This window comes from Penaeus chinensis, chromosome 30 (genome assembly GCF_019202785.1).
Source record: "Penaeus chinensis breed Huanghai No. 1 chromosome 30, ASM1920278v2, whole genome shotgun sequence".
NCBI classification, from domain to species: domain Eukaryota; kingdom Metazoa; phylum Arthropoda; class Malacostraca; order Decapoda; family Penaeidae; genus Penaeus; species Penaeus chinensis.
The window spans coordinates 4,002,567-4,015,729 of NC_061848.1; the positions used below are offsets into that span (position 1 = coordinate 4,002,567).

The 13,163-nt window shown below is 40.3% G+C and overlaps 1 pseudogene; it reads left to right on the plus strand.

The window, feature by feature from the left end:
* Positions 1-7,862: 7,862 nt before the first annotated feature.
* LOC125041602 lies at positions 7,863-8,002 on the plus strand (annotated as a pseudogene).
* The last annotated feature ends 5,161 nt before the right edge of the window (positions 8,003-13,163 follow it).

The window sequence follows — 13,163 nt, forward strand, 5'->3', positions numbered from 1 at the left end:
GAGAGAAAGATAGAGCGAGAGAAAGAAATAGAGAGAGAGCGAGACAGAGAGAGAGAGAGAGAGAGAGAGAGAGAGAGAGAGAGAGAGAGAGAGAGAGAAAGAAAGAAAGAGAGAGAGAGAGAGAGAGGAGAGAGAGAGAGAGAGAGAGAGAGAGAGAGAGAGAGAGAGAGAGAGAGAGAGAGAGAGAGAGAGAGAGAAGAGGACGAAGGAGAGAGAGAGATGAATAGAGAGAAAGGGAAAGAGAGAGAAACATAAACATAAACTACCATAAACCATGAACGTAAACTAAGAATAAACTATGGACACAAACTACCCTAAACCATGCACATGAACAGTAAAACAAAGCATAAATCATAAACATAAACTAAAAATAAACCACGAACACAAACTACCATAAAGACCATAAACAGAAACTACAATAAACCATAAACACAAAACAACATAAACATAAGCTTCCACAAACCATAAACAAAAACAACATAAACATAAGCTTCCACAAACCATAAACACAAACAACATAAGAATAAGCTTCCACAAACCATAAACAAAAACAACATAAACATAAGCTTCCACAAACCATAAACACAAACAACATAAAAATAACCTTCCACAAACCATAAACACAAACAACATAACCACAAGCTTCCTCAAACCACAAACACAAACAACATAAACATAATTTTCCACAAACCATAAACATAAACAGCATAAAGATAAACTACCAGACTTGTGAGCGATGTTTTCTAACCCGAATCCACTGTAATACTTGAAGTGATATGTTTGCCTAGTAAACAATTAGACCTCTCGGTTGATTCCTGGAAGATATATTACAAACATGTAGTTGTTGTTGTCGTTGTACGTCTCTCTCTCTCTTTGTTTTGTTTCCTTTCTTTGTTGCTGTTTTTTTCTCTCTTCATTTTTCGATCTTTCTCCTTCTCTATTTCCTTATCTGTAAGGTTTTTACTTTTCGTTTTGGTCTTTTTCTTTCTCTTCTTTTTTTTTAAATCCCCTCCTCTTTCTTTCTCCCTTCCATTCTTTCTCTTTTCACCTCTCTCTCTCTCTCTCTCTCTCTCTCTCTCTCTCTCTCTCTCTCTCTCTCTCTCTCTCTCTCTCTCACTCTCTCTCTCTCCACTCTTTCTCTTTCTCTCCACTCTTTCTCTTTCTCCTACTTTTCTTTGATACGAAGAGTGTGTTATAATTAACGTGTTTTACAGTATGTCCTTTTCATCTTTTTTCTATTTTTTCATACTTTTCCATCACAAACACGCGCAAATCTACCTCTACACACACACACACTCCGTCCACACACACACTCAACCAACATCTCTCCCCCCCCTCCCCTCCTCCTCCCTCCCCCTCCCTCCCCTCCCCTCCTCCTCCCTCCCCTCTATCACACTCCCCTCCCTCCTCCTCCCTCCCCTCACAAACACTCCCTTCCCTCCTCACTCCCTCCCCCCCCTCCCTTCTCCCCCCTCCCTCCCCCCTCCTCTCCCCCCCAACCCAGAGCCAAGTCGCGAGTGTAAGTTCCCCTTGCACAGCACTCTTGGTTATTACGTCATCCTGAACCCTTGGCACTAACTCCGTCTCCAATATAACAATCTGGCACCCTGGCACTGGCCGCCGCCGAATTTAGGAAATAAAGGTCATGTTATTCCTTTTTGGCCTTTTTTGTTATTCTTGGTGTTGGGATTACATTTATTATTACTATTATAATTATTATTGTTATTATTATTATTATTATTATTTATTATTATTATTTTTATTACTATTATTGTTATTATTGTTATTATTATTATCATTATTATTGTTATTATTATTGTTATTATTATTATCATCATCAGCATTATTATTATAACCTATCTATTATTGTTGTCATCACTGTTATAATTATTATTACCATTATTATCATTATTGTTATTATTATCGTTATTACCATTATTATTATTATTAATATTATTATTATCATTATTATCATTATCATTATTATTATTATTGTTATAATAATTACAATTATTATCATTGTTATTAGCCTTATTGTTATTCTTATTATTGATTATTAGTATTATTGTTATCATTATCATTATTATTAGTATTATCATTATCAATATTATCATTATTATTATTACTGTTACTATTATTACTATCATTACTATTATAATTAAACAATTATTATTATCATTATCACTATTATTATTATAATTATTGTTATCATCATTGTTATCATGGTTATTGTTATCATTATTATTGTCATTATAATTATTATCATTATCATTTTTGTTATGAATATTTTTATCATTATCATCACTATTTTTGTTAATAATATCATAATCATTGTAATCATTTTAGCATCATTATCATAATTATCATCATCACTACTATCATCATTATTAGTGTCCTTGTAATTATCACTATCATTATCATAATCACTATTATTCTTGTTAACTTTTCTATCATTATTGTTAATAATATAATTGCAATTGGTATCATTACTGCTATTACTGTTATCATCATCATCATTGTCATTACATTTAGAATCTTTAATATAAGTGTTATTGTTGTTGTTTTTTATGAAGACCAGAAAAATAAATAACTATAATGATAATGATAAGGATAAGAGTGATAATCATAATGGTAATGACTAATTATCACTATTATCATTACTATAGTTGATACTTTCATCATTATTTCTTTATCTTCATAATTACTGAATGTTCACGATGGCTATGTTAAAAGGGACAACCTTATTACAGAATGGTAATTATGATGACCACTTAATAATGAAGTAATGACAGTGATGATAGTGAAGGTGATCATGATTATGGTGAAGTAGATTTGGATCCTTGTCACTGAGAAGCATTATAGTTAATAAAAACGTCTGAATAAAGAGTCATCTCACTTCCTTAGTCATCCTCCCCCTCCCCCCCTACTATCTGACCTCAGTCTCTCCCATCCTTACTCGTCACCCCCCTCCCCTTACTATTCGCCCCCCCATGCTTACTCGTCACCCCCCCTCCCCCCACCGTTCACATCCCCCTCCTTACTCATCACCCCACCTCCCCTCCCCCCCTCTTTCCACCACCCTCCCCCCACCGTCTACCCCCCTCATAACTCTCCCCCCCCCCCTATCCCCACCATTCACTCCCCCCTCCTTACTCATCACCCCCCCTCCCTCACCCCCTCTTTCCACCCCCCCCACCATTCACTCCCCCCTCCTTACTCATCACCCCCCTCCCCCCCTCTTTCCACCCCCCCACCATTCACCCCCCCCCTCCTTACTCATCACCCCCTCCCCCCTCTTTCCACCCCCCCCCCCTTTGAAACACCTGCTCGCATCCCACGGCAAAGCGAGTGTTATTTGAAAATAAAGCGAGTGACCAAGAGGCTGTTGCATAATTAAGAACTTAATGCCTTAATCTCCAAACGATTTAGAGAGAGAGAGAAACAAGAAGAAGAAGAAAGACAACAGAGAGAAAGAAAGAAAAGAAAAAATAAGAAAAACACAAAAATAAAATGTTAAGAGCAATCTTTTTGAACATTTATTTTCGAAATTAACTTGGGAAAGCGGATCCTGATCTGGCAGTCGTAGAATATTCAAGCGGGGGGGGTGGAGTGGGGGGTGGGGTGGGGGGGGGGTATGGATTGTTGGTGGGGTGGGGGGGGAGGGGGAGGGGCGAGAGTGCTGTGCCGATCTCTCTAATCCAATAAATAGCCATTACATTTTAGAGTGCACTAAGTCAGAGGATTTGGGATGGACTGTGAATATTTTCTAGCTTAAATACGTGTCGCTCTCTCCCCTTCCCCCCCTCCACACTTTTTCTTTCCTCCCTCTCATCCCCTCTCTCTTTTTCCTCTCACTCTCTTCTCCATGTTGCTTTTCCATCTCCCTTATTCTTTTTTTCTTTCTCCTTGTTTTATTCCTCTGCCTACCCTCTATTGTCCAGACTCTGTTCCCCCTTTCCCCTTACTTTTCCCCTCTTCTCTCCAACTCTCTTTTCTCCCTTCCCCTTCCCCTTCCTTTTTCTCTCTCCTCGTCCCTCCTTTCTTCAGTTCTCTTCCCCCTAATTCTTCTCTCTTCCCCTTTCCCTCCCCCTACCTTATACTTCTTTCCTCCCTTTCCCCTCCCTTCGCCTCTTCCATACTCTCTTTCTCTTCCGTCTCCCCTCTCCTTCTCTTTCCTCTTTCCCCCTCCTCTCTTTTATTCCCTTCCCCCAACTTTTTCCATTTCCCTTTCCCTCCTTTTTCCCTCTCCTTCTCCTACTTCCCCTCCCATTTCCCTCTTCGCTTCCCATGTCCCATCCCCTCTCTCTTCTCCTTCTCTCCTTATTTCCCTCTCCCCCTCTTTCTCCCTTTTCGCCTTCCCCCCTCCTTCTTTCGCTACCTTCATCCACCCCCACCTCCCTTTAACGTCACCTCTCTCTCCTTATTCTCTCTCCACTCTTCCATTTCCCCATTCTCGTTGTCTCCTCTTTATCTTTCCCTTCTTTTCCCCTCCCAACTATCCCCCTTTCTCTCCTCTCTCAACGCGTACTCTTTCTCTCCTCTCTACGCCTACCAACCCTCTCTCCTCTCCACCTCTCCTCTTCTCTCTCCCTTCTCCACCCCTCCTCTTCCCTCTCACATCTCCCCTCTCCACTCCCCCTCTTCCCTCCCACCTCTCCATCCCATTTAACTCTCTCCTACCCTCTCCCCACTCCCTACTCCCCTCCTCTCCCCTCCCCCACCACACCCAACCCTTTCCCCCAACCTCCACCCCATTTATCCCCCCTCCCCCCTTTTTACCTCCCCCCCCCTTCACTCTGTAACACGGATGCTCTCTCAGTTTGAATAATGAATAATGTAGAAACGGATTTCAGCTTTCGACACCCTGGCTTTTATCACGTGATAGGGCCTACTGATCATTTTCATATTCAAGCTGATCGGATTGGTTAACTGAGGCCGAATCATCATACTTGATTGTGATGCTTGTGATTATCTGTTCACACACACACACACACACACAAAAAAAAAAAAAAAAATGACTGAAAGGAGAACATTGCGTCAGAGATTTTAATGATAGAAGGTAATTAGATATTGTATCTTAAAACGGAAAGAAGCAATGGATAATGCAGGGGAGGAAGATAGAAAGTAAGAAAGCTTACATGGTGAAGATGAGGATGAAAAGAGAAAGAGAAAAATACAATAAAGAGTGAGAAAGAGAGGAAAATAGAAAGTGAGAGAGTGTGGAGTGAAGAAAGAGAAAGAGAGAAAGAGAAAAAGACTTTGCACATTGACGAGATTGAAAGAAAGAGGATAATAGACAGAGAACGAGAAACTGCATATTACAGAGAGACAAATCAATAAAAAGAAAGAAACAAAGAGAAAGAGACACACACAGACAAAGAGAAAGAGATAACAGTAATGCGCAGTGCACTTATGACCTAAACATACATTAAACATTAAACACAGACGCGCGACCAGATAATAATTATCACATGCTACATTTTTCACCTTTTGTAAGCTCAAAAAAGATACGCAAAAAGATACACGTACACATCATGCCAGATACAGTCTTTTGGTTTGAGGACAATAATAAGTTCGGTTCGATTTTCGTTGCAATATACTGATATGTGGATGTGTTCGTGGAAAGAATTACATATATGCACGCACAAACACACACACACACACACATACACACATACATACACATGCAAACACAACCACACACACACACAAACACACACCTGCACACATACTAAAAATAAAAAGAAATAACGCAATCACAAACACACACATACACACACACACACACACACACACACACACACACACACACACACACTCCTCCTCCCTCCCCAACACACAATAACCCCCAACCCCCTCACCCCCCACACTCACAAACCTGTCCTTTTTTAATCAGAGCTTTCACTTAAACCTCCCTCCCACTGGGGGATAGAAGGAGGGGATAGAAGGAGGGAGAAGAAGGAGGGAAAGAGAAGGATATGGAGAAAGGGAGAAGAGGGAAAGAGAAAGAGAATGAATAGATAGAAAGATGGAAAGGAAAATTAAGAAAAGTAGAAAAGTAGAAAAGGGAAGAGGGAGAGAGGGAGAGAGACAGAGAGGGAGAAGAAAGGGCTAGAAGGGAAAGAAGGGAAGAAAGAGGGCAAGAGAGAGAGAGTGAGAGAGAGAGAAAGAGAGAGAGAGAGAGAGAGAGAGAGAGAGAGAGAGAGAGAGAGAGAGAGAGAGAGAGAGAGAGAGAGAGAGAGAGAGAGAGAGAGAGAGAGAGAGAGAGAGAGAGAGAGAGAGAGAGAGAGAGAGAGAGAGAGAGAGATTGAGAGAGTGAGAGAGAGAGAGTGAGAGAGAGAGAGAGAGTGAGAGAGAGAGAGAGAGAGAGAGAGAGAGAGAGAGAGAGAGAGAGAGAGAGAGAGAGAGAGAGAGAGAGAGAGAGAGAGAGAGAGAGCGAGAGAGAGCGAGAGAGAGAGAGGGAGGGAGATATATATATAGATAGATAGATAGATAGATAGATATATAGATAGATAGATAGATATATAGAGGGAGAGAGAGAATGGAAATGGAGATAGAAGGGAGAGAAGTTGCCAAGGCGAAATAAAAGAAAAGATGGTCAAAGAGAATGAAGAAAGAAGCAAATAGGAAGAAAAAACAAAACAAAACAAATAAACGAATAAAGAACAACACACAAAACTCCCAATGAATAGAAGGAAAAGTGAAAGGAGGAAGTGGGAGAAACAGCAAGAGGAGACTGCAACAAGGGGGTGGGGGGAGGCTGCAATAAGGGGGGGAGAGGATACAGCGACAAGGGGGAGGAGGAGGGGACTGCAACAAGGGGGGGAGGAGACTGCAGCAAGGGGGGGGGGGGAGAAGGGGAAAAGGAGACTGCAACAAGGGGGGGGGGGGAGACTGCAACAAGAGGGTAGGGGAGAGAAGAAGGGGAAGAGGAAACTACAACAAGTAGGGGAAGGGGAGAGAGAGAGAAGGGGGAATATCTACCCCCCCCCGCCCCCCCCCCCCCCGTGTTAAGAGCACCCCATAGGGACTGACATCCAGCGGAAGGAGAGGCGCGGGATGAAAAGAATCGTGGAACAAAGGATGCAAGGCACCGTTAAGGAAAGGGGGGAGGGAGGGGGGGGGGGAGGAGGGAGGAGGAGGGAGGAGGAGGAGGAGGGAGGAGGAGGAGGAGGAGGAGGATGCTGCGAGAAAGAGATTACAGGGAGAGGAAAAAGAAAGAGGTAGGGAGGGGGGAGGAGGGTCACACTTGAGATGGCACGAGTGGAGCAGGTGACCTGATGGGGTCAAGTGGGAGGTCAAAGGGTTATTGTTGTTGTTTATTTGGTTGTTTTTCTTTTATGGTTGTCATCATTATTATCATATATATATATATATATATATATATATTCATCTTTCTTTACTACTACTAATACTGTTAACAAATCCACCGTTTATTGTCATCATCGCTTATATTAATCATTATTATTATGATCATTGTACTTTTCATTATTATAATTGTTATCATTATTATTATTATTATTATTATTATTATTATTATTATTATTATTATTATTATTACGGTTGTTGTTATTACAATTATTATTTTCAACATCATTATCTTTGGCATTCTTATTAGCATTATTATCGGTATTTATTGTTATCATCAGCATTATTATTACTACTATCATTAGTATTATCATCATGTTTCTCATTCTTATCATTATTATAATCATTACTATCATTATTGCTAGCCTCCTCTTCCTCATTATTACTACTACTACTATCATTATTATTATTATTATATTATTATTATTATTATTATTATTATTATTATTATTATTATTATTATTATTATTATTATTATTATTATTATTATTATTATACTACCTAGCACTGGAGATACTGTGATCTCGAACGCGGTTCCCCCAGGGCGAGGCTCACCTTTGCACTCCGGTGGCACTGACCCCTGCAAATGTGGTTAACTCGAGTGCGCTATTTTGGGTAGCTATCCCGCTTATATTTAATTTTTGAAGACTGCCGCGATGATCCAGTGGTTAGAGCACTGGACCTTGTGCTCCCAAGTTCGATTTCCCGCCGCGGCAGTCGTAAAAATGTTTGGTATATTGGCTCGAGCCCAATCTCACGGCAAGAAACCGACATATCGCTTTGAAAAGTCAAACGCAGGTGTCGGAGGGGAAGTCACCGCCGTGGCACAAGTGTTAGCGCGCCGAACCGCGGTTGATTAGGAAGGGCATCCAATCAGGCAAGGATTATTATAATTTTTATCATTATTATTGTTGTTGTTGTTACTATTACTATTATTATTATTATTATTATTATCATTATTATTATTATTATCATTATTATTATTATAATTATTATTATCATCCTCATTATTATTATCATTATTATTATTATTATTATTATTATTATTATTATTGTTATTATTATTATTATTGTTATTATTATTATTGTTGTTATTGTTGTTGTCATTATTATCATTAGTATTACTATCATTATTATTGTAATGTCATTATCATTATCATTATTATCTTTACCTTTATTATTATCATCATTACCATTATCATTATTATTATCATTGTTGTTACTATTATCATTATCATTGTTATTATTATCTTTATCATTATTATTATCATCGTTATCATCATCATTATCATTATCATTGTTGTTACTATTATCATTGTTATTATTATCACTGTTTTTATTATCATTATTACTACTGCTACTACTACTACTATTATTATTATTATTATTATTATTATTATTATTATTATCATCATTGTTGTTATTATCATTAGCATTATTATTACTATTATCATTATCTTTATTATTAATGTTAGTATTATCATCAATATTATTATCATTATTATTATTATTATTACTTTTATTATAATTACTATTAAATCGCCATTATTATCATTAGCATTGGTATTTTGTAATTCTCTTAACCATAATTTCAAAATCGATATAAACAAATTAAAAGCAATTTCTTTTACTCACTTATTCATTTATTCATACATATTTATTTATTATTATTATTTTTTTTTAAACTTACTATTCGTGTTCCTTCAGAAACTGTGCGTGAGCAGGTCAGCTAAAATCTCGCCTTTTTATCACATGTTTACACGCAAGAGGAAGGCAACTGTTGATTATGGAAGTCATTAATTCAGTGTTTGATAACCTTGCTTCACATATGAGGAAGTAAATTTGTAAAAAAAAAAAAAGAAAAGACTGAGAGGGGAAAAAAGGGGGAAAATAAGAATGCATTGTTCTTAATTGTGTTCGTATTCATGTGGTCATAGGTGTTTATGTATAGAAGGTATGAGTTGGTAACATTTTGTGTGGGAGTGTGTGAGAGTCCGAGAAGCAATGGATGTAACGTGATGTTCTGGACTGTAAAGTGGGTAACTAATTATGCCATTGTGCCTCGACCTACATACAGTGTTACCAGAAGATATGCTAATTAAATGCTCGCAAATCCCTGTTGATATGTAAATGCGGAAGGGTACACATGTAAACACTTATAGATAGATATACATTCGTAAACACACACACACACACACACCCATACACCCACACCCACACACACACACACACACACACACACACACACACACACACACACACACACACACACACGCGCGCGCACACACACACACACACACACACACACACACACGCACAATCAGAAAATGTATTCAATCATATCTAATCATTTTATTATTATAATTCCAACTGATTATCATTCTTTTGGAGTTATATGAAAAAAAATACAACAACACTTAAGTTATTATCATAAACAATAAAGTTTAGTGTTAGTATGCATTGTAGAATTTAGGTACACATAAAGTTCAAAATAGGCGTTAAAAATGCATAAGCAGCGTCCATAATGGCTGTCCCTCTTTTAAAGGTACACAAGCAGTTTACAAGTTATTTGTTCATCCATTTTGTTTTGATAAGTATAAGCAGCTTAGTCCTCCAATAACCATTTCAAAAGGACGGGCATTATTGGTTGTTTTAATTTGTTTGTGTGCATAGGTGTTTGTCTGCTTGTTTGTATGTGTGTGTTTGTGATTGTCTTGCGTGTATGTTTGTGCTTGTTTGTTTGTACGTGTGTGTTTGTGTGGGCACATACACACCAGTCACCTTGTTTGTTTCAAGTCAGACAATCTTACAGCAATCTTCTGCAAACATACATTATGCAAACACAATCCCACACCATACACTACCTTTGTGAGAATGGAACGCACTCCACCCCTCTCCCCTCTCTCCCCTCTCTCTAGTCTCATCATCCTCTGCCGTCCCCTCTTTCTTACTCTCCCCACCCTCCCCCCCTTTTCTTACTCTCCCCACCTACCCTCCCCTTTTCTTACTCTCCCCACCTACCCTCCCCTTTTCTTACTCTTCCCTCCTTCTTCTCTTACTCTCCCCTCCCTCTTTTCTTACTCTCCCCTCCCCTTTTCTTACTCTCCCCTCCCTCCCTCCTTCTTTCTCCTCCTTCTATCTCCACCTACCCCACCCCTCCTCCCATGGCAGCCTCCCCTCCCCCCCTCCTTCCGCAGGTCTTCCTTCCCCCTCCTTTCTTCCTCCCTCCTCAGCTCTTCCTTTTCCTTCGTCTCCCTTTCTTCCCAACTCTCCTTTCCTCTTCTTCTCCCTCCCTTTCCCTAGCTCTCCCTCTTCCCTCCTCTCTAAATCTCTCTTCTCCCTCTCCTCCCTCCCTCTCCAACTCTCTCTTCTCCCTCTCTCCCTCCCTCTCCAACTCTCTCTTCTCCCTCTCTTCCCTTCCTCTCTAACTCTCTCTTCTCCCTCTTCTCCCTTTCCCCTCTGCCACCTTTCTACTCTTTTTATGTTCTGTCTATTTCCCCTTCCTCCTTTTCTTTTCACTTTTCCTCACTTCCCTTTGCGTCCCCCCCCTCCCCCGCCCCTCCACTCTCCCATTACCCACTTCCTTTTCTCTACTTCTTTATCGTCCATTTCTCATCTCCCTTTCCATAATTAGATTCCCTTTTATTCTCCTTCTGTTCCCTTACACACTTATCATTTATCCTTCTCTTCTATTTTCTTTTGCATCTCTCTTTACTTCTCTCTTTCTTTTTCTTCTTCTTCGATTCCTTCTTCCTTCTTCCGGTTTTCTTTTCTTCTACGTTTTTTCCTTATTCCCTTTATCCGCATTATTCTTATCTTTCCCCTTTTCTATCCCATTCATCCTTCCCTCGTTTATTGTCTCTACTTTCCCCTACTCTTGTTTTCTCCTGTTTACTTTAACCTTTCCTCTCCTCTCCTCACCTTTTACCTCTCGTTCTCCCTTCCTTTTTCCCTTTCTCTCCTCATCTTTCCTTCTTCTCATACTTCCCCCCCCCCCTCATCTCCCCACCTCCCTTAGCTTAAACTTTTTCCCCTTCCCTTTCATACTACCCCCCCTCCCCCCCCCATCTCCCCCCTCATCTCCCCGCCCCTCCCCCTATCTCCCCTTCCCCCTCCCCCTCCCCTCCCCTCCCCCTCACTGAAATATTTAAACAAGGAAGGTGAAAGAAGAGACAGAAAAGAGGTAGTTAAATAGAAATAAAGAGAGAGAGAGAGAGAGAGAGAGAGAGAGAGAGAGAGAGAGAGAGAGAGAGAGAGAGAGAGAGAGAGAGAGAGAGAAGGATGAAAAAATAAACAAAATATCGAGAAGAAATATAAGAAATAAGGAAAAAAAGAGAGGAAAGTAAAAAATAAGGAAAAAAAATAGAGAGAAAAGTAAAAAAAAAAAAAAAAAAAAAAGAGAAAGAGAAAGAAGTTTCGAGAAGAAAAAGACAACAAGGAAAAAAAAAGAAAAAAAGAAAAGAAAAAAGGGGAGCTGGGAAATAAAGGAGAAAAGAAGGAAAAAAAGTAATCAAATGGAGCTGTGCATTAGAGATGACCTTTGGCTTCACGAAAACAAAAGACGTTCGGGGTCGCGATGATGACTAAGGACAAGGAGGAAGAAAGAAAGGAGGAATAAAGGGAGGAAGGAAGGAAGGAGGGAAAAGAGGAAAAAAGGGAGGAAGGAAGGAAGGAGGAAGATAAAAAGGAGGAAAAAAAGGGAATGATGAAGGAAGAAAGAAAGAAGGAAATGGAGAAAGAAAACACGAAAGGAGGAAGCCAGCAAGAAAGGAGGGAAGGGAGGAGGGGAAAAATGAAACGATGAATTAATGAATGAAAGAAGGACGATATGAAGGAGTGAAGGAAAAGTGGAATCCGCGAAGGAAGGAGGAGGTGGGAGGAGGAAGAAAGAAAAGAGAGAAAAGAGACAGTTAAGAATAAAACAAACAAACAAACAAACAAAAAACCGAGAAACGTATGAGGAAGGAAAGAAGAAGCGAAGGAATGACGTGAAGGATTAAGTAAGCAAAGAAACGAGAGAACAGGGAAGAAAAAGAAGGAGGAGACGAGGAGAGAAAATAGAGAAAAGGAAAGAGAAGGAAATGTTTTTGTTCAATGCGATCTTGACTCGATGTTCACCTTGATCCTTCCCGCCCACCACCGCCCACCACCGCCCACCACCGGGGTCCTAACCCACCATCCCTCTCTTTCCCCAGCTTTCCCGCCCACTCGCATGCTCTCTCTACCTCTCTCACGCCCACTCGCACGCGCTTCCTCTTGCCTCCCCGCCCACTCGTATTCTGTCTCTCTCACACGCCCACTCGCACTCGCTTCCTCTTGCATCCCCGCCCACTCGTATTCTGTCTCTCTCACACGCCCACTCGCTTCCCCTCTAGCATCTCTCACGCCCACTCGCACTCGCTTCCTCTTGCCTTCCCGCCCACTCGCATCTCTCACGTCCACTCAGATATCCTCCTATCTACGCATACATTCCTTCCTATCTTCCTTTCCTTCCCACTCTCTCTTCTCGACTTTCTCTCTTCACCCTCATTCTTTCTTTCCTATTCATCCATTATTTCTACCAACTCATATTCTCATCGGACTCATTTTCCTCATCTTCGTCCACTTACCCATCTTCTAACCCACTCAGGTACCAGTCTGGTCCCTCTCTTACCCACTCTCTCAATCATACTCTGTCCAACCGCTTTTTGCAACTTACTAACTCACTCTCCAACTTACTTATATATTCTGCTAACCCACTTTTTCCTCATTTTCCAAGCCACTCACTCGCCCACTCTCAAGGCTTACCCATTTAT